Source organism: Teleopsis dalmanni, chromosome 2 (assembly GCF_002237135.1).
Source record: "Teleopsis dalmanni isolate 2A chromosome 2, ASM223713v2, whole genome shotgun sequence".
In the NCBI taxonomy this organism is placed as follows: Eukaryota; Metazoa; Arthropoda; class Insecta; order Diptera; family Diopsidae; genus Teleopsis; species Teleopsis dalmanni.
Window position 1 is genome coordinate 45,569,489 of NC_051847.1, and position 19,009 is coordinate 45,588,497.

General features: G+C 30.5%; 1 protein-coding gene across 1 annotated transcript in view; it reads left to right on the top strand.

Moving 5' to 3' along the window:
* Positions 1-1,667: 1,667 nt before the first annotated feature.
* Positions 1,668-19,009, top strand: part of LOC119681281 (protein kinase C, brain isozyme) — a 45,151-nt gene continuing 27,809 nt past the window's right edge. The window contains exons 1-3 of the mRNA XM_038094430.1: positions 1,668-1,695; positions 2,732-2,811; positions 7,208-7,322. The gene's annotated coding sequence lies outside the window, so the exon portion shown is untranslated. The remainder of the gene's footprint in view (positions 1,696-2,731; positions 2,812-7,207; positions 7,323-19,009) is intronic.

Here is a 19,009-nt window from a genome sequence, read left to right on the forward strand (position 1 = left end):
CTGCAGCTACAACTACCTCTGAATCTGAATATTGCATCTTAATCAACAGTACTAAGTTGTTTAATAATTTTATGGAGATATGAATTTTTAGTTAAAAATATGACTTTGTGTTTAAATATAATGACACATAATTTCAACATTATTTTTCCAACAAACCTTTAGCGTGTGTATCCCATATCTAAGTGGTGTTTTAGTATATATGTCAATCACTTCTCTAGAGCAGCTATAGCTTTCCATTTAATTAAAATCATTTTCCACGAAAGAATTTATCAGGTAAATTCTTTTATTTCTTTCTATTGGAATATTTTATTCCAAAGATATTTAAATCTGTATTACCCATATCTAATAGCTCTCAAAAAAGTCTCTCGGATACTCATGAAAGTAATCACTTGAAGTTTTAAGTGGTTTCCCTTAAAGTTTGTCAAATACATACTTCTTCATAGGAGCCTCTTCGTTTCTTTGAGTTAAGGCACAACTTTATTTTTGATGTAGTGTACCTTGACATATATACTGTTATTCCACTGATATTCTAACATATACATTCTATCTTTAAGTGGTTTGCCAAAATGTTATTCAAATCCTTCTTCGTAGTAGCGAAGGGGTACACTTCGTTTGATAAAAATCATTCTCGACACCATGATAAATTCTTTTGTGGTGAATGATTTTCTTCAAACGAAATATAGTAAATTAGCAAATTAGTTACTTGTTTCAACAGTTCGTTATTTAGCTCACTAATTTTAAAGATAGTAATTTGAGAAAAGGTGGAATATACAGATGGAAAATGATTTCAATTGTAAACTTGGTTCTTTCAAACGAATTATTACATCCAAATCATCAAAAAATTTGAAGAAAATTTATTATTAAAATGTATTTTACATCCAATAATAACTGAGACTAAGAACTCTTTTGGACCATTTTGTGGACAAGACAATTTTTTAACAGCCCAAGATCTTACATAAAATATTTTTCACTGTGCTTAATAAAATTAGGCACATCTTTTAAATCCAAAACGCATCTATTTACTCCATCTTTATAAATCGACGATGTTTTCAAACTATGTTCTCGAACGCTATTTGAACAATTTGGATGTTTTTGGTTTGTTTTTGGATATTCTTTTATAATTTTTAAGACTTACTGAAATTCCTAATTCAAATGATTTCAAAAAAAACTAATGAAATGATATATCGAAACGTACTTTGCACCATTTATTAATGATATATGGAATATTGAGATCGTGTTGAAGTTTCAGTACTGCTACTGATGAATAAATGGAACTCTAATAAAATGTACAATATTTAAATCGCATTCCAGTTTCAGTTATATTAAATGCTGTTCCATGAACGCGTTATTGACCAACCGAAATCCATATAATACTGTATAAAATTCTATATTTATTTAATGGTTAATTTTAATTTACTTATAAATATATTTAATGTCTTTATATATATTTTAGGATTAATTTTTAAGCTTTAGATATGCATATAAACTGAAAATAACAAGTACTTAATACTTAATTTATTTAGTATGAAACAAATTAAATAATTAAATTAATTAAATAATAATTAAATAATAAATAAATAATTTATTTGAATAAATAATTCAATGGATAATATATTTAAATAATATTAAATACTAATAAAATAATTATTTTTTTTCTTTTCAGGGGATTTGGTAAACAAGGATTTCAGTGCCAAGGTCAGTAACTTTGTCAAGTAATTCCTTTAATGTTTCTTTATTCATAATTTTTTAATTTGTAATACACATTTTTGCATTACCTTTGACAATTTCAAACCTTTTTGGTCATATGGCATCCAACCGTGGTGAACAGCTTCAAATTCAAATATTGAAATATTACAGAGATTCCAATCTAAGACTCTGCGAATGATAGCGAACGCTCCGTGGTACATCACAAATTCATCGTGACCTCAATATACAACTATTTAAGAAGGAAGCGATTGTATACGCTAATCGTATAAAATCCCATTCAAAAAATTTAGCCTCAAATCTAATGACACACCCACAACCATTCACAAGACTGGAAAGAAAAGCGCCAATTGATCTTTGTACAACTTGAAATTGAAATAAGTTTTTTATAGCGATGTCTCAAAGAGGACATACGCAGCACGACTTACATTTGCTATTAAAACATAAATTTAATAAAAATATTAAAACGAGTTCAGATCTCTTAAAAGAATCATTATTTTTTGCCACTGTCTTAAAAATAACAATTAAAAAAGCAAGATATGCTGAAGGTGACTAATGATTATAGTCAAATTATAGATTTACATAAAAAAAATTTTTGAAAGCAGGATATACAATATGAAACCCATGGCTAAGAATGATTTCTATCTCCGCATATACTTCCTTAAGAAATCAGCTTAACTTGAGAGAGTAATGGAACATATATTTCTTTTTTTAGAATTCTTTTTTAAAAAATTTTATGTCATGTACCCAGTACTCTATAAATACATTTTTAACTCATTTATAATTCAAAAAATGTGTGTCATCAAAGTCGAACTCTCCAACCACTCTTTATTCAGTTTTATTACTCTCATATTGAATTTAAATTAAATTAAAAAGAAAGTTGCCCTTTTGTTTAAAACCTTTCATAACATTTCTTTTCCAACTTCCTGTAACTTTCTTCACATAATATTATCTTCATTTTTATTTTTACTACAAGAGCCCAACTTATACGTATATAAAAAAAAATAAATTATTTTTTATATTGCAGTTTGCTCCTATGTCGTACACAAGCGCTGTCATGAATATGTCACATTTATATGTCCTGGCAAGGATAAAGGCATCGATTCCGTAAGTTTCAAAAAGTTTTAAACAATTTAAGCACAAATATGTTAAAAGAAGAATTGAAAATAATAATAAAAAATTCAACAAAGAATCACTGTAAAACAAAAAAGGAAAATATGAAGTTTTTAAAACAAAATACAAGAAAATCGTATACATATACACATTTCAAACACAATGAAATCTCACATATACGTAAAACAATACCAACCCATCGAGTTGAGAATACACCTGCATTTGTATTTCATAATAATGAAAAAAAAACCATAAAATTAAAAATAAAATGTAAATATCAAAATGAATGCCTTCATGAGGCATAAAATTTCATACAAAACTTATCACACAATAACAATACACACCATTTTTGTGAATTTCATATGACTTAAATAAAGCATACTTCTAGGCAATAAAGAGCTCAGCATTAAAAAGGCTTTGACTTTTCTTTTCACATTTTCATTTGAAATGAGCAAAAACAAAACGCGTCGTTGATAAGCCACCAAATAAATCAACAACGAAATTTCTTTTCACAAATGAAATTAGTTTTATTCTTTTATTTTTTTATAAGATTAAAGTCAACAATTTTTTATTATATTTTATTATGTTTATTATGTTTTTGTTTTGCTTATACCGCTATATATATATAATTTTCAGCTAAAGTACTACACGCGATATTAATCCAATGAATTTTTAAATTTCTTTTTATAATGTTATTTGATCACCTTTATTTGAAATCGAATATGAAAAAAAAATGAGTACTACAAACAGTATTAATTTTCCCACATGACGTATGAGTAACTTTTTTAATAATTGTTTTGCTTAAAGTTGGTTCCTTTTGTTGTTTACTTTCACAAAAAGTATATATAAATTTATTTAAAAAAATACATGCATATCATTGCATATTAAGCTAAAGATTTTTTTGGTTAGACCCACATATAGATGATATACAAAAATGTTTATATATTATAAATGTTATAAAATGTTATAATTGTAGTATACTCTTAGCTTATAGTGGCATTAATGTCCTTGATGCTTTGATTGACTAATGTCGATTTTATTGCTACCAAAAAAGAGTTTTAGATTATCTGAAATATTAAAAATTTTTACACAAAATCTCATATTCACATTTCTTACTTAGTATAAAATTTATTTAGAGAAAAATAAGAAAAAAAAAAAAATTTTTTATCTAATAAAAAATTTTTATTAGATAATTAGTTAGTCACTTTGTATGGTGATACTTAGTTGTGGTGGAGTAAGGACAAATCCTCCTCAAATAGCTAAGGATGAAAGCCGTTTTGAATCCACAAAAAAACCTCGTAATAATGGGTAGTAGATAAAGGGTCAAACTAGAACCAACCAGAGGCATTAACAAAGGCAAGAATCTGGCTAATGCTGATACTGGAGATATCGCTAAGTGAGTCGAAGAAAGGAACCCCTAGAAACTTAAACCTAGTTCTGGCCAGACCTGGACAAAAACACATCAGGTGTTCTGGTGTCATTTCTTCAAGTATTGGTAGGCACGCACTATATGAGGTACCACAGGGAAGGCCAAGTCTTGCTCCATGCCGTCCTATGGCCCAGTGACTCGTAAAAACAGATATTAGCTTAGAAACCTCAGATTTGTTTCTACAGATTAAGTCAGAGGTTCTATATTTGGAATAGATGGGCCAAGTAGCCCTTGACCTGGCTGCTGAGACAGTAAGGGTCCACTCACTATTTGCCTGTCGCAAAAAATGGTCACAAATCAGTATGGTGAAGAACAACAAATTTATTTAGAGAAAAATAAGAAAAATTATAGTCTATTTGTCAATTTCCTTACTAAAAAATTTTGTTCAGATAATTAGTTAGACACTTTGTATGGTGAAGAGCAACAAATAGATGTTTATCAATTTCTTCACTTTCGATTCTAGTTATTTTTAACAGTAGTGCTTTTCAAAATCCCGAGTAAGAATCCTAAAATGACCCAATTATTGCGCAAAACAGCTATAAAGATATAGTATAGGCCACAAGTTGTGCTGTTGCTTCTTCTAAATTCAAACACTTTTTAAAATTACTTGTAACTTAATTATAATTTGGCATTTTATATTTCAAAGCCAATTACTATTGTAATCTAGCATCTAAATTCCAAATTACAATTACCCTGTAATTATGAATTGAGATAATCTAATTACAATTGTAATCAAAACTGCACAGCATTGATAGTAACTATGAAACTGCAAATATTCTTTAAATGAATATATTCATTTCTATTTAAAAGCTCTTAACAATCTATTATCGATTTTCGGTCTAACGGAGCACTCTTCTCCAGGTTTCTCTGTATCACTCTACCGGAAAAATAGCCTACTTCTATAATTTCTTTCTCCAACTGTCTCTACAAACACTTTTTTTACTGGAGCCTTGCCGTTTATTCTTACAATATAACCAAATCAGATTAATATCCATGTCATGATAAAGTTCAAACAGCTTGTGGTACTTTTAGAAAAGGTAGCTATTGTCAACTCGTAAATTACAAAAAATTTTACGAAGATGGAAGAAAACATCCCCTCATCTTGATATCCCTCGAGCGCAACTGCACTCCTAGTGCAACTTCATCATTCTGTGAAAACGTCCATGCTTCTGCAGCATACAAAAACACACATAGGATGATTGATCTATTGAGCATACGTTTTGTCTATCGAGAAAAGTATTAATATAATATATATTATATTAAAAAGAATATTATAAATGAAATTCAGTCAATTTTGTATCATCTGCGAATAATTTTTATTATTGCTTTCAACTTATAATACTAGGACTAATACTATTCTGGTTCTGGTCGCTGATGGACTGTACATCTGTAACAAAAAATTATTACTTCTTTGGTTTCAATCTTTGTGCTGTGATTATAAGTATCAATGCCAAATATATCCTGTGTACTCTTAAAGATAATAATTGTTTTCCATATTATAGCAGTTATATTTTAATACTTTATAATACTTCATGATATCGTATATAATATAATATTTCCTCGAAGGAAACTCCATACTAGTCCGGTAAACCATTTTGATGATAAAATACGGTAACTTCTCGAGAACACTATACTAGTACAGATACCACTTCGGGCAAACAGTTTAGAAAATGACTCGGAGTATATATTTTAAGATTTAATTCCATATTGTGAATCAGTTCCTCGATACTAGTCCAGCAAACCATTGTGATGTTAAAGTTCGCTAACTTTTCGAGGAGACCCTTATACTAGCACAGAAACCACTTCATCACTTTGATGATCAGGTGATGATATCGGGCAAACAGTTTAGAAAATGACTCGGAGTATATATTTTAAGATTTAATTCCATCATGTGAATCAGTTCATCAAGGAGAACTCCATACTAGTTCGGTAAACCATTTTGTTGATATAGTACGCTAACTTCTCGAGGAGTACCCTATACTAGGACAGAAACCACTTCATCACTTTGATGATCAGGCAACACTGTTAACGCTTATGCTAATGATATCGGGCAAACAGTTTAGAAAATGACTCGGAGTATATATTTTAAGATTTAATTCCATCATGTGAAATAATTTTTTTCATATTATATCATTATATGGTTTGAAACTATATCATTTTATTTGAGTTGTTTTATTTTATATTTTTATGTCATAAATATACGAAATATTCATTTGATAATTCTATTTATAAAATGAAATATTTATTTATAATTTATTTATTTTATTAAAATATTAACATTTAAAATTTAAATAGTTTCTACTTTGCTTTTTTAATAGTATTTTGTTTTTAAGGACTTATGATAGCTTTCATAATATTAAAGGGTAACATGATTTTATTTTTAAAATAGACTCGATTTTAAGGACCTACGTAAGTTGTGCATCCTGTAAAAGATGGATTTATTATTTTCATTATTAATTTTTAATTATGTTCATCAGAACTAAAGCCTATTAATTACACTACAATCAACAATGATCATTTATTAATTAATTATAATAAGGAATGTATGCTCTTATAGTTCCATTTAATTAAACACTTACCAAATTACTATTTACACCATATTGAATGTGTATTCAAATAATATTAACATTAAAATTAACATTTTTTTTTTTTGATAAGTATAAGAAAGGATAATATTTATTATCCTTGTGTGTAAACAATATAGTCATGGTATAAAAATTGTATTTATATTTATGTTATTTTACTATTGTCCTTTTAATTGTATTTTCTTTTTTTATTTATTTTGGCTGTTCAACGTTTTCATTGTGCTTTGAAATATATACGTGCACCGCCCACATGAACTACACATAAATGTGGCACATTATTCCAACCAAAATGTAATGGCAATTACAACATCAACAACAATTGTCATCACAATCTACACACTATCTACAAAATAATAATATTCAAAATGCAAAAAAGGATGCACCAAAAACTGTTCACCACTTCGAACCATTTACATATGCAGGACCAACCTTTTGCGATCATTGCGGTTCGCTACTTTATGGCATATATCATCAAGGACTTAAGTGTTCAGGTAATGTGAACATTATTTTTATTTATTTATATTATATTGTTGTGTATATGTGTATATGTGTTGGTGTAAGTGTGCAGCTGTGCAGGTGTGGATTAGAATAAGTTGAATTTTTATAAGGAAGCAAAAGTATCTGAGTGTATTGTGTGAAAAAAGTAATATTATGAGTGCATTACACATTTTAAAAAGGACTCTTGCATTTGGTTCAATTTAAAGAGAGAAAAAATAGGTTTGTTGTGCAGATATATTATATATACATTATATATAAATTTAAAAAATGTGAAATGTCTTAGACATTTTTTTTTAATTTAAAATAAAAATATTTTTTAAATAGTATTAAAAAAAATCTAATCGTATACTATTATTATTTATTAGTTGGCCATTACAGACGTGTGTCGTCCTTGGCCGTGTCGAGTAGCCTCCGCCAGTCAGCCCGATTAGTTGCCTTCTGACGCCAGTTGGTAGTACCGAGCGCCCCCAAATCGTTGGTCACCTGGTCCTTCCACCGAAGATGCGGACGTCTCTACCGCGTTTTCCACCTGCGGGTACCGAATCAAATACCTTTCTAGCCGGAGCACTTTCTTCCATTCGCACGACATGACCAAGCCAGCGTAGCCGCTGAATTTTTATACGCTTAACTATGTCAATGTCGCGGTATAGCTCATACAGCTCATCGTTCCATCTAATTCGATACTCGTCGCCAACGCGTAAGGGACCATAGATCTTCCGAAGAATTTTTCTCTCGAATGCTCCTAACGCCTTCTCATCACTGTTGGTAATTGTCCAAGCTTCTGCACCATACAGCAGGACAGGCATGATAAGGGATTTGTAGAGCGTGATTTTTGTTTGTCGAGAGAGGGCTTTATTTCTCAATTGCTTACTTAGCCCGAAGTAACATTTGTTGGCAAGAGTAATTCTTCGTTGAATCTCTAGGCTGACGTCATTTTTGGTGTTTAAGCTGGTTCCTAAATAAATAAAATCTTTCACAACTTCGAACTTATGATTGTCAACAGTGACGTAGGTCCCAAGACGCTCAGGAGATTTGTTTGTTGACAGAAAGTACTTTGTTTTGTCCTCATTTACCACAAGACCCATTTGCTTCCTAATCTTATTCTAATTAATATAATTTTATTTTATTTAAAATATGGTTACACACCATTACATACTAAAAAAATAAATCTGTTTTTAATTATCCTTAAAAAAATGTTGGGTAACCTAAGTAAATCGCAACAAGGATGACAGATACAAATATTTTTTTTCATTTAAAACTTTTTAAATAATTATTTAACACTATAAACTACATTTAAATATTTTTTTTTTAAATTAATTTATTTTTTTCCATTGAAAACTTTTCCTTGGTTTTGCACATCCCCCACATTCACTTAAACTGCCACCCACCGTTCACATTAATTGTCCTGCTGTTGTCCTGTTGTAAATAAAAGTTTTATCAATTTAACAAATTGTTATTGTATAATAAATTATGTTGTATAATTTTAAATAATTATTTTTATTAACTTTTTTTTTCGAATATAAAAACGTTTTAAATAAATACGAGTACGCTGCGTTTAATTTCTGTCCAGTGCAAAAGTTCAATTAATTTAATTCTTAAATTATGCAAATTCTGTAGATAATTTTGAATGCTTTTTTTTTTTTGTTCCATTTTAAGCGAAAAGTTTTAAAACTAATTTACATAAAATAATTTTTATATAAAAATAAATATAAAATTAAAACTGAATTTCTCCACTGAAGGCACTGTAATGTAATGAAGTAGATTTTGTTTTTTTTTTTGGTGGAATAATTATGATAATTTTCTGGTCCTGTTATGTGGGATAAAACGTTTTTGTATTTACTAAACTAATTAATAAGGCATAAACTTTTAATGGTAGTGTATATGATGGAATAAGTTCAAAAAGTTGAAACTTTGACCAGTCAAAAAATTTGAAACCTTTTCATTTTAATGACTGTTAAAAAGTTTTCTATAAATTATTTATTATTATAATATTAACAAAAGTATATAGCTCAAGAGTTGCTTATAGGGTTCAGAATAGAGAAAAATAAAGAAAGTGTTTTTTTATACAATTATAAAATTTCATAGTGTAATAAGCTAAGTCCATTTAATTATACACTGTTTATCATATAACATGTATCATACTATAACATATATCATACCATATATTTAATTTAAATATACAAAAAAAAAATGTAGTCACAAACTAGAAAGCCTTAACATACCGATCTTTGCTCAGAATCGTTTTAAAAAGGATAGGTGAAAGAGGTGAAGGGAACATAAAATTTGTGGTTTACATATTTTTGGATTGCAGGTGCTATAATAAAATCTTAATTTAAAAAAAAGAGTAGCTATCCACAGGAAGAATAACTTAAATTGTAAATTATCCTGATGTCACAACATTATTTAACTGAATACATCTTAAATTTAAATTAAAATAAAAATAAATATATATATATATATATTTATGGATGAGAAAACTAAAACAAGAATAAAACAAAATTTTGCTGAAGAGTTAAAATAAATCTTTCAGATCTCCAGATCAACACCATCTGTCGACTTACATACGACTTCAAACTATTCAGCTAAAAATAATCAAAATTTTATAAAAATCGATTGAGCAGTTTCAGAGAGTAACATGTATGTTAACTTATAGCCTATTGACCAGAAATGTCTAGATGATGTTCAGCTGACTATAGTTAAAATTCGTATATATTATACAGACTTACATAAGTGTATTTAGCTAATTACATATATTTAAGTTCTGCTGAGATATAAAAATAATTACTTCTACTATGTATTTTAGTGTTATATATTAGTACTACTACTATCTATGTAATATCTATGATCGCAAAGATGATATTCAAGTCAATAGCCGCTAAACTGAACCTTGATTAACGCTCATTTCCAGCCCAGCATAATGAGCAGTAGTTTGAAGATGCAGATCATTAGATCTTTTGTTTAGTAAGAATATATCATTTATATACTTAATGTACTTCATATCCGGGCAAGGTAAGCATTGAATTTCGGTGTAGCCTTTCGAAGATAAACAATATAGTCACTAAAAACTTTAGAATTGTAGAAATATTTTTTTTGTTATTTATTATTTGTAAATACAATATGTAAAAGAACACTTGTTATTACTTATAGATTTAATATTGGCATTTATAATTTGTTTAATGACTTCGGTAGTGAGTTTTTATGATTATACCCAGAACAATGAATCCAATTAACAACCACACTTTGGCGTTATTTATAAAATATATATATTTATATATTTATAATATATATATTGTAATATATAAAATAATATGATAATATATACATTATATATATTTATAAAAGTTATTTACTTTTATAAAATAAATAATATTATTGTAAAAAATGATTAAAACAATTCTTTTAATAAAAGTTTACGTAAAGTTTTTAAAAAAAAAAGATTATTTGTTGTAGCAAAGAAAAAGGATTATTATGTAAAAAATATATAATGCATTTGAACAGAGATTTCTATGAATTTTTTATTATATAAAAAAAATTTAATTTTGTTCATTTTTTTTTGTTTAAAGTATTAATAAAAATTCTTCAAAAACACATATAAAAAACCACATATTTCCAAGAAGAATCTGCAGATAACAGTACATTTGTAAATACCAAATCAATAATTCTCAATAAATTCAATGAAGTCATTCTTTATAAAATCACATTGCGAAACGTGAGCTTATTGCGAATTTTACTGAAGATTTATAAAATACTCATACGCACTGATTGCCCTTTAGTCCTTTGCATTTTGCAGGCGTGAAATTCAATTAACCATGTGCAGTACTTCTTTATCACATGAAGTACGTACGCCTTTATAAAATTTTAACGAAATGCAAATATTCGAATTGCATACAAATTTCAACTATGAATGGGTGCTTGATTGATACAATTCAGTAGGCGTTTGGTTACTCAACTTGCATCCTTTTAATGGAAATCCTTTTAGTAGAAACGCTGCAATGAAAACAAGTTTATAAAAATATCAAATAAATTTACGTGAATATAAAGTAAATTAAATAATATTAAAATGCAATTCATATTACATCCATAAAAAGGTAATGGATGTATGTAAAATTTTCATATTAAATCAAATTCTTACACTTTGAAAGGAATTAAAAAAGCTATTGCTTCAATAACTCTAAAACCATTTTATTCGATTTTTTTATCAATAAATAGAATTAGTTACATGTATGAAATTATTCCTAAATATCACATAGTATTAAGGAAATATTCAATGGTTATATTTCATCTACAGCCAGATAATTAAACCAGCACTACTTTATGGGTGCGTCGCATATAACAAAGCTACCGACTGTACTATCCAAAAGCTACAAGTTGCTCAAAGGCCATGGTACATCCGCACGACATGCTAAGAGACCTTAGAATAGATGCGGTTAAAAAAACCATAAGTGACAGAGCTCTGAAGCTATATGCGAAAACCGACAGGCTGCCCTACTTAGCACTATTTAATCTCAGAGTAATTACTAACCGCAAGAGGCGGTACGCAGATCTTAGATCAATCATTGAATAATCACGAAGATTATGAGGAATACTCAATTTAGTCAGTGAGATGGGAGGAACTCGGCAGAATCCCCCCAGTTGTCATAGAGTAAAAGTGCCTAGATGCACTAACTCGAAAAAGGCTTAACATAATAATAATAATATATTTGATAATAAATATGTTGTCCAAATATTTTGAAAGCATTGTAAATCTTCACTTAATATAATCTTTGGCAGAATTATGTTTTTCAATAGTGCGCCCATTTAACAGAGGGAGTACTGAATGATAACTATTTTAAGCAACTTATTGGATTATATTGTATGAAATTGATTTTTGAAGTTCATTTTAATAAAACAAACTAAAATCTTAATATAAACTATATTTTTCAATAGAGAAGTTTTTATCGAACAGTAGTGTAATTGCAACAACAAAATGTTTTTATTATTTTTAATTAATTGAATGTTTAGCTGACCATACAGCGGTTTAGCGTATTACTAAGGTCGTGTGCGAGTTAGGCTAAGTTGATGCTAAACCAAATGGGAGATTTTTTGGGATTTTTTGCACTGCACACATTTTGCCATTTAGCAACACGTATCGACACATCACCACATTATCGGCACAACTTAGAATTTCCCTCATTTAGAACGCAACTTAGCCTAACTCGCACACAACCTAAGTACCTATCGTCAGTGTTCTTTGTTTTATTTTTTATATTTAATTATGAGACTTTATGAGACTGCAAGTATCAAGGGTAGAACTCGTTTCTTAAATTTAATTATTCGTAAACAACTTTTTGAGACTACAAGTATCACGGGTAGAACTCGTGCCCTGCTCAATTTGATGCTCAGAGTCAGTGTTGATCAGCTAGCTGACCAAAACTCGTATTTGACTTGTATGTTCGAACTTGTAGTTTTGTTAATTCTTTTGCTGTGAAAATTCATCAACAAATTCTTTTACTGTGTTATATTACTACAAAATTATAAACCAACTGTACAATAGTGGAATTAATTAATATATAATTAATAAAGTTAATACATTTTAATTTTGAAAATATCATCCTTTCATTATCCTTTAAAAAATCTTTTTTGATAATTCATGTAACTTTTCATAGCAACTTAATTAACTGTATTAAGTAGTCAATTCAAAAACATTTGTATTTACGTAAACGTTTAAGTGAATTTAATGAAAACATATTTTCAATTCATTTCAAATTAATATCACTCATACCACCTGTTGTGCCTATTCATAATTACTGCAAGTTGCAAGTACAAGCAATAAGTAGATAAACTCTCATAGAATCTCCTTAGTGTTTACAGGTTTGTCATACACTGTCAACAAGTAACTCATACTCTCACATTAAAACGATATTAATTTCCTTAAATAAATATTGTCAAGGAGCAAACAAGGCTATCGTGGCATTATAAGTGTCAACAAGCAAGTCCAGTCCAAGTTGCTGTGGCATTACACTTTAGTCACGCTTTTAAGGAGCTTAAAACTGTAAACACAACTGTGTTTTTAAGTGGTCAAGTGTGTGAAGCCTGAAACATGTCACTTTGTATCTTTGAAATCTGACATAAGTTGTTATTGTAAAATTTTTTACTGCTACAGTTTTGTTTTGGAATATGAAGATACAATTCATTTGAATGTTGAGAGGTAGTTCGTTAAAAGGACATACTGCATAAAGTGATAAATGCGTTTAAGGTAAGATAGAAAAAATAACTGCATTGACTTTAAAAAACGCACGTGACTTAATAAATCCTGTGGGTACTATATATAATCCTGTTATGATATTAAGCCGGATTTTGAAATTTTTGAGAAAGTAAGTGGACAAAAGCTTCAAAGTTTTTTATATGTTCAAATACCAGCTCATAATTATAACCGAAAAAGATAAAAGGAAGAGCTTTATTTAATTTGGTGTGAAGTCTTTAAACTGAAAATACCAATTCCATATAAAATATGAAATATTTTGATAGGAATATGAATATCATAGTCAATATATCAATATAAAGCATGGAAAATATTAAATCCTTTATTCTTGTAGGGTTTCCATTTTTAAACCTCTAAAAGCCATATTATGTAGATATGCTCAATTTGAATTTGTCACCTAAAATACACAGCATGAAAAAACTCATTATTTATTTATTTCTATTTGAGCCACTTTTACTCTTTCTTAACTCGAGGTACTTTTAAAACCGCTCTTTACGCCTTGACTGGATTATTGTTTATCACTTCGTCAGACTAAGCAATAATTGACCTTAGATCTGCATACCTCCCCGAGGTGCCCGTAATCATTCTGAGATTTGTTAACGCGGTATTGGTAAGTCTGTCAGTTTTCGCAAATAATTTCAGGGCTCTATTCTTTATGTATTTTTTGATGGGATCAATTTTGAGGTCCCTGAGGATATCATTCGTCCTAATGTACCATGGTACTTTGAAAAGTCTTCTCAGAACCTGACTTTGTGCAATTTCTAGCTGGAAAATAGAAGTGTTTGAAGCTTTGCTAAACGCTACACAACCATATAGAAGTGACGGAGGCTGCAAAAATTTTACTTTATTATTATATTTTCTTATAATAATTGTTAACAGTACTTAAAAAATACGTCCTTCTTTAAAACCGGAAAGTGTAAGAATTAGATTATTAACAGCTTATAAAACAGCCTGTGTTGCTTTCTGAAATTTTTTTTCTTCAAATCGTATTGAAATTGTAATAATTTTCTGTTAAAAGGCCCAAACTCTGACATTCATTACTAACTGATACTACATTGCCTAAGTCCTGAGGCACAAATAGCTCAACTGTCATGCCGAAATTTGAACCGACATATTGTTTTTTTTCTCTCACTCTCAATTTTATAATTTACTTTGAAAACAATAACACTCTCCATAACATAGCCCTCAGTTTTCTTGCGGCAACATAATAATTTAATAGTTCTAAATGAATCTCTAGGCTGTCTGGTATATCTTTCTCTAACCTTACTTACTTAGATAATTGGTCATATCAATCAGTTATCAAGGTTCGATCTGACCCACTACTTCCCTCCAGGCAATTTTGCAGTCTCATCTATTATTGCTCCCTTAACTTGATCACTCCAAACAAGATGTAGATACGATTGTAACGACCTTTTTCACGGCCCTGTCTATAGCCGGGGTATAACTCAGCGAGTATACCAGGGGTACGTTAAAGATACTTTGAAGAAGAAACAGGAGACACTGTGTTTCGTATTTTTTTTATGTTGTTTATTAAAGTAGATGACGATTTTATAAATTATACAGAATCACAAATAGGAATCGTTGAATCGATGAAATGTTGTATTCGATGAAAGTACTTGACCAGCCGGAGAGTCTGTAAGGTGCAGCCTGTAACAGTGTTGAATCACAAAAAGCAATCGTTGAATTGATGAAATGTTGTATTTGCTGAGAGTACTTGACCAGCCGGAGAGTCGGTAAGGTGCAGCCTGTAACAGTGTTGAATCACAAATAGCAATTGTTGAATTGATGAAATGTTGTATTCGATGAAAGTACTTGACCAGCCGGAGAGTCTGTAAGGTGCAGCCTGTAACAGTGTTGAATCACAAAAAGCAATCGTTGAATTGATGAAATGTTGTATTTGCTGAGAGTACTTGACCAGCCGGAGAGTCGGTAAGGTGCAGCCTGTAACAGTGTTGAATCACAAATAGCAATTGTTGAATTGATGAAATGTTGTATTCGATGAGAGTACTTGACCAGCCGGAGAGTCGGTAAGGTGCAGCTTGTAACAGTGTTGAATCACAAATAGCCTGTAACAGTGTTGAATCACAAATAGCCTGTAACAGTGTTGAATCACAAATAGCAATCGTTGAATTGATGAAATGTTGTATTTGCTGAGAGTACTTGACCAGCCGGAGAGTCGGTAAGGTGCAGCCTGTAACAGTGTTGAATCACAAATAGCAATCGTTGAATTGATGAAATGTATTCGATGAGAGTACTTGACCAGCCGGAGAGTCGGTAAGGTGCAGCCTGTAACAGTGTTGAATCACAAGACGAATCGTCATGTGTCCAGACCAACTAGTCCGAGCTCCCACTGTTGTCCCTAACACACTCCTAATCCACTGCCGTTGACTCGCCATTCGGCTTTCCATCAGCAATGGCCAAGTGGAAATCCGATTGGTTAGTTGAGCTATCCCTCGTCAGCAAAGGCCAAACGAAAGGTAACTCAACCAATGTCAACTAGCTCATCCAACCTCAACTGTCCACCTGATGACCGTCAGCAATGGCCAAACGTGCCATCATGTGTGCAGATCACTTGGAATGAGCTCCTTATACTTTCCACACGACTTACCTGTAACAGTGTTGAATCACAAATAGGACCCAACCCGTAATTTTTCTGCCTTTTATACAAATTTGTAAGCGACAAATAACATTTCGCGTAAGCAAAATGCTATTTTGCACCACAAATTTTCCTATTACGAGTGGAAAGAAACATTTGAAGGAAGCAAAGTGCTATTTAGCACCACAAATTTTCCTATTGCGAGTGGAAAGAAACATTTGAAGGAAGCAAAGTGCTATTTAGCACCACAAATTTTCCTATTGCGAGTGGAAAGAAACATTTGAAGGAAGCAAAATGCTATTTTGTACCACAAATCAATTGTCTGACTTTATTAATCACTTAGTTAGTGGGGTTGAAATTTATAAATTAAATTTGGTCCTCACACGATCTACTTCTTGTTTCTTCAACTCAAGGCATTTTTACTGCGAATATGATGCAGTCTCGTACATCAAGTGCTATTATCGCTCCCTTAACTTGATCACTCCAACGGAGACATGGTCTACCTCTACACCTTGTTTCTTCAACTCAAGACACTTTTACTGCGAATAGGATGCAGTCTCATATATCTAATTTCTTCAACTTAAGACACTTTTACTGCGAATATGATGCAGTCTCATACATCCACTGCTATTATCGCTCCCTTAACTTGATCCCTCCACTGGGAGACAGTCTACCTCTACACCTTCTTTCTCTAACTCAAGACACTTTTACTGCGAATATGATGCAGTCTCGTACATCAAGTGCTATTATCGCTCCCTTAACTTGATCACTCCAACGGAGACATGGTCTACCTCTACACCTTGTTTCTTCAACTCAAGACACTTTTACTGCGAATAGGATGCAGTCTCATATATCTAATTTCTTCAACTTAAGACACTTTTACTGCGAATATGATGCAGTCTCATACATCCACTGCTATTATCGCTCCCTTAACTTGATCCCTCCACTGGGAGACAGTCTACCTCTACACCTTCTTTCTCTAACTCAAGACACTTTTACTGCGAATATGATGCAGTCTCGTACATCAAGTGCTATTATCGCTCCCTTAACTTGATCGCTCCAACGGAGACATGGTCTACCTCTACACCTTGTTTCTTCAACTCAAGACAGTTTTACTGCGAATATGATGCAGTCTCGTACATCTGGTTTCTTCAACTTAAGACACTTTTACTGCGAATATGATGCAGTCTCGTACATCAAGTGCTATCGCTCCCTTAACTTGATCACTCCACCGGAGATACGGTCTATCTCTACACCTTCTTCACCATACTGCCACTTGAAATACCTTTTTTGGTGGAGCATCTTTACCCCTTCCAACGACTTGACCAAGCCAACTTAGTCACTGAACGTTTATTTGCTGAATTATATTAATGTCATATAAAGTTCATGTAGCTCCTAGTATGTGGTACTCAAAGTTCACTCGTAAAGGACCCAAAATCTTACGTAGAACTGTTCCACCTAACCCAACCTAATATTTTTTTAAAAATATAAAATAAATGATTCTTTTTTCTTCATTTTTCTTATCTTCTATTTAAGCCCAACAGAGTCAACTTACTTGCAATATTTCAAACTGTATTTAGTCTGACATATCATTTTTAAACTATACACGTACCAATCAAATATTTTATCCTAAAAAATCAAATATCATATTCGGTAGAGTTCAAGGCTGGCGGTAAAAGTCATTAATTTTTAGCTACTAAAACCGACAGCAAATGACAAAAGCATAATTATTCAGTTTCAGTTCAGCCTTCAAAATTTCTCCAACAAACATTTTTGTTTCTACTCAATTGGCTTATTTTGAAGTTTCTGCTGTACAAAGTGACATTTAACAAGCACTCGAACACAAATGTTTCAGGAAAATGTTGAAAGTCATTTTGATTAAAAATTAATATGAAACTCGTTATTTTCAGCAAAATACTTACAACATTGTTGTAGCAACTGACATTTTAGTGAATATACAAAAAACAACAAAAAAAAAACACCAAACAAAGTGAAATATGTTGTGCTCTTCGAAGTATGAAGAATTTTGTAGTTTTAAAAGCATACATTTTTCTTTTTCCTTCGCAAAATTTATAAAATGAAGTCTGATGCTTATTAAAAATCTCTTTAATAAATTATTATTATGCGTATAAATCAAAAATTTCGCTTGCACATGAAGCGTAGTCATTAAATTGTTTGAGTTCTTATCAATTGTATTACACTGCTTTGAAAATTTATAACCGCCTGAAATGATGCTTTAAATTTTATATAAATTTTAAATTTTCTTACTCACACACACACACGCACACAAAAAAACTTGCATATATAAATGTATTCTGTTACGGTACCGTTGCGATATAAATTCATGCTAAGCAACAAATTCCATGTTATCTTTTTTAAAAATTGCTGCTGTCATAATGTGTGACAGCACAGATAAATGTCGACGTAGCCTAAGCATATGCAACAAAAAAGTTGAAATTCGTTGGAAATTGTATAATTCTCGGCACATGTTTAAGCTGCGTACAGACACCGTTAGTAAGGCAGCAGGGAATCGGTAAATCGTTGAGGTTGGTGCATACATTTCATATGCGAATTTGTGAATTTTTGTTATTGACATTGGATTATGCATGTCTTCACATATTTCATATTTTTGCTTTGAATGTTTTCTCAAAGTCACTTGGTATGCTTAAGTTAACTTTGTAATTTTCGAGTGCTTAAACTGTATTTCACATTTCCGTTGACTTCATTTAGCAAGGTTCTATCTACCTACACTTGCCATTTATGAATATTCATTGAAATATGTTTATGTTAGAAGTCAATGATTACTTATGCATATTTTGTAAAAAATTAGATTTTCTCCTTTT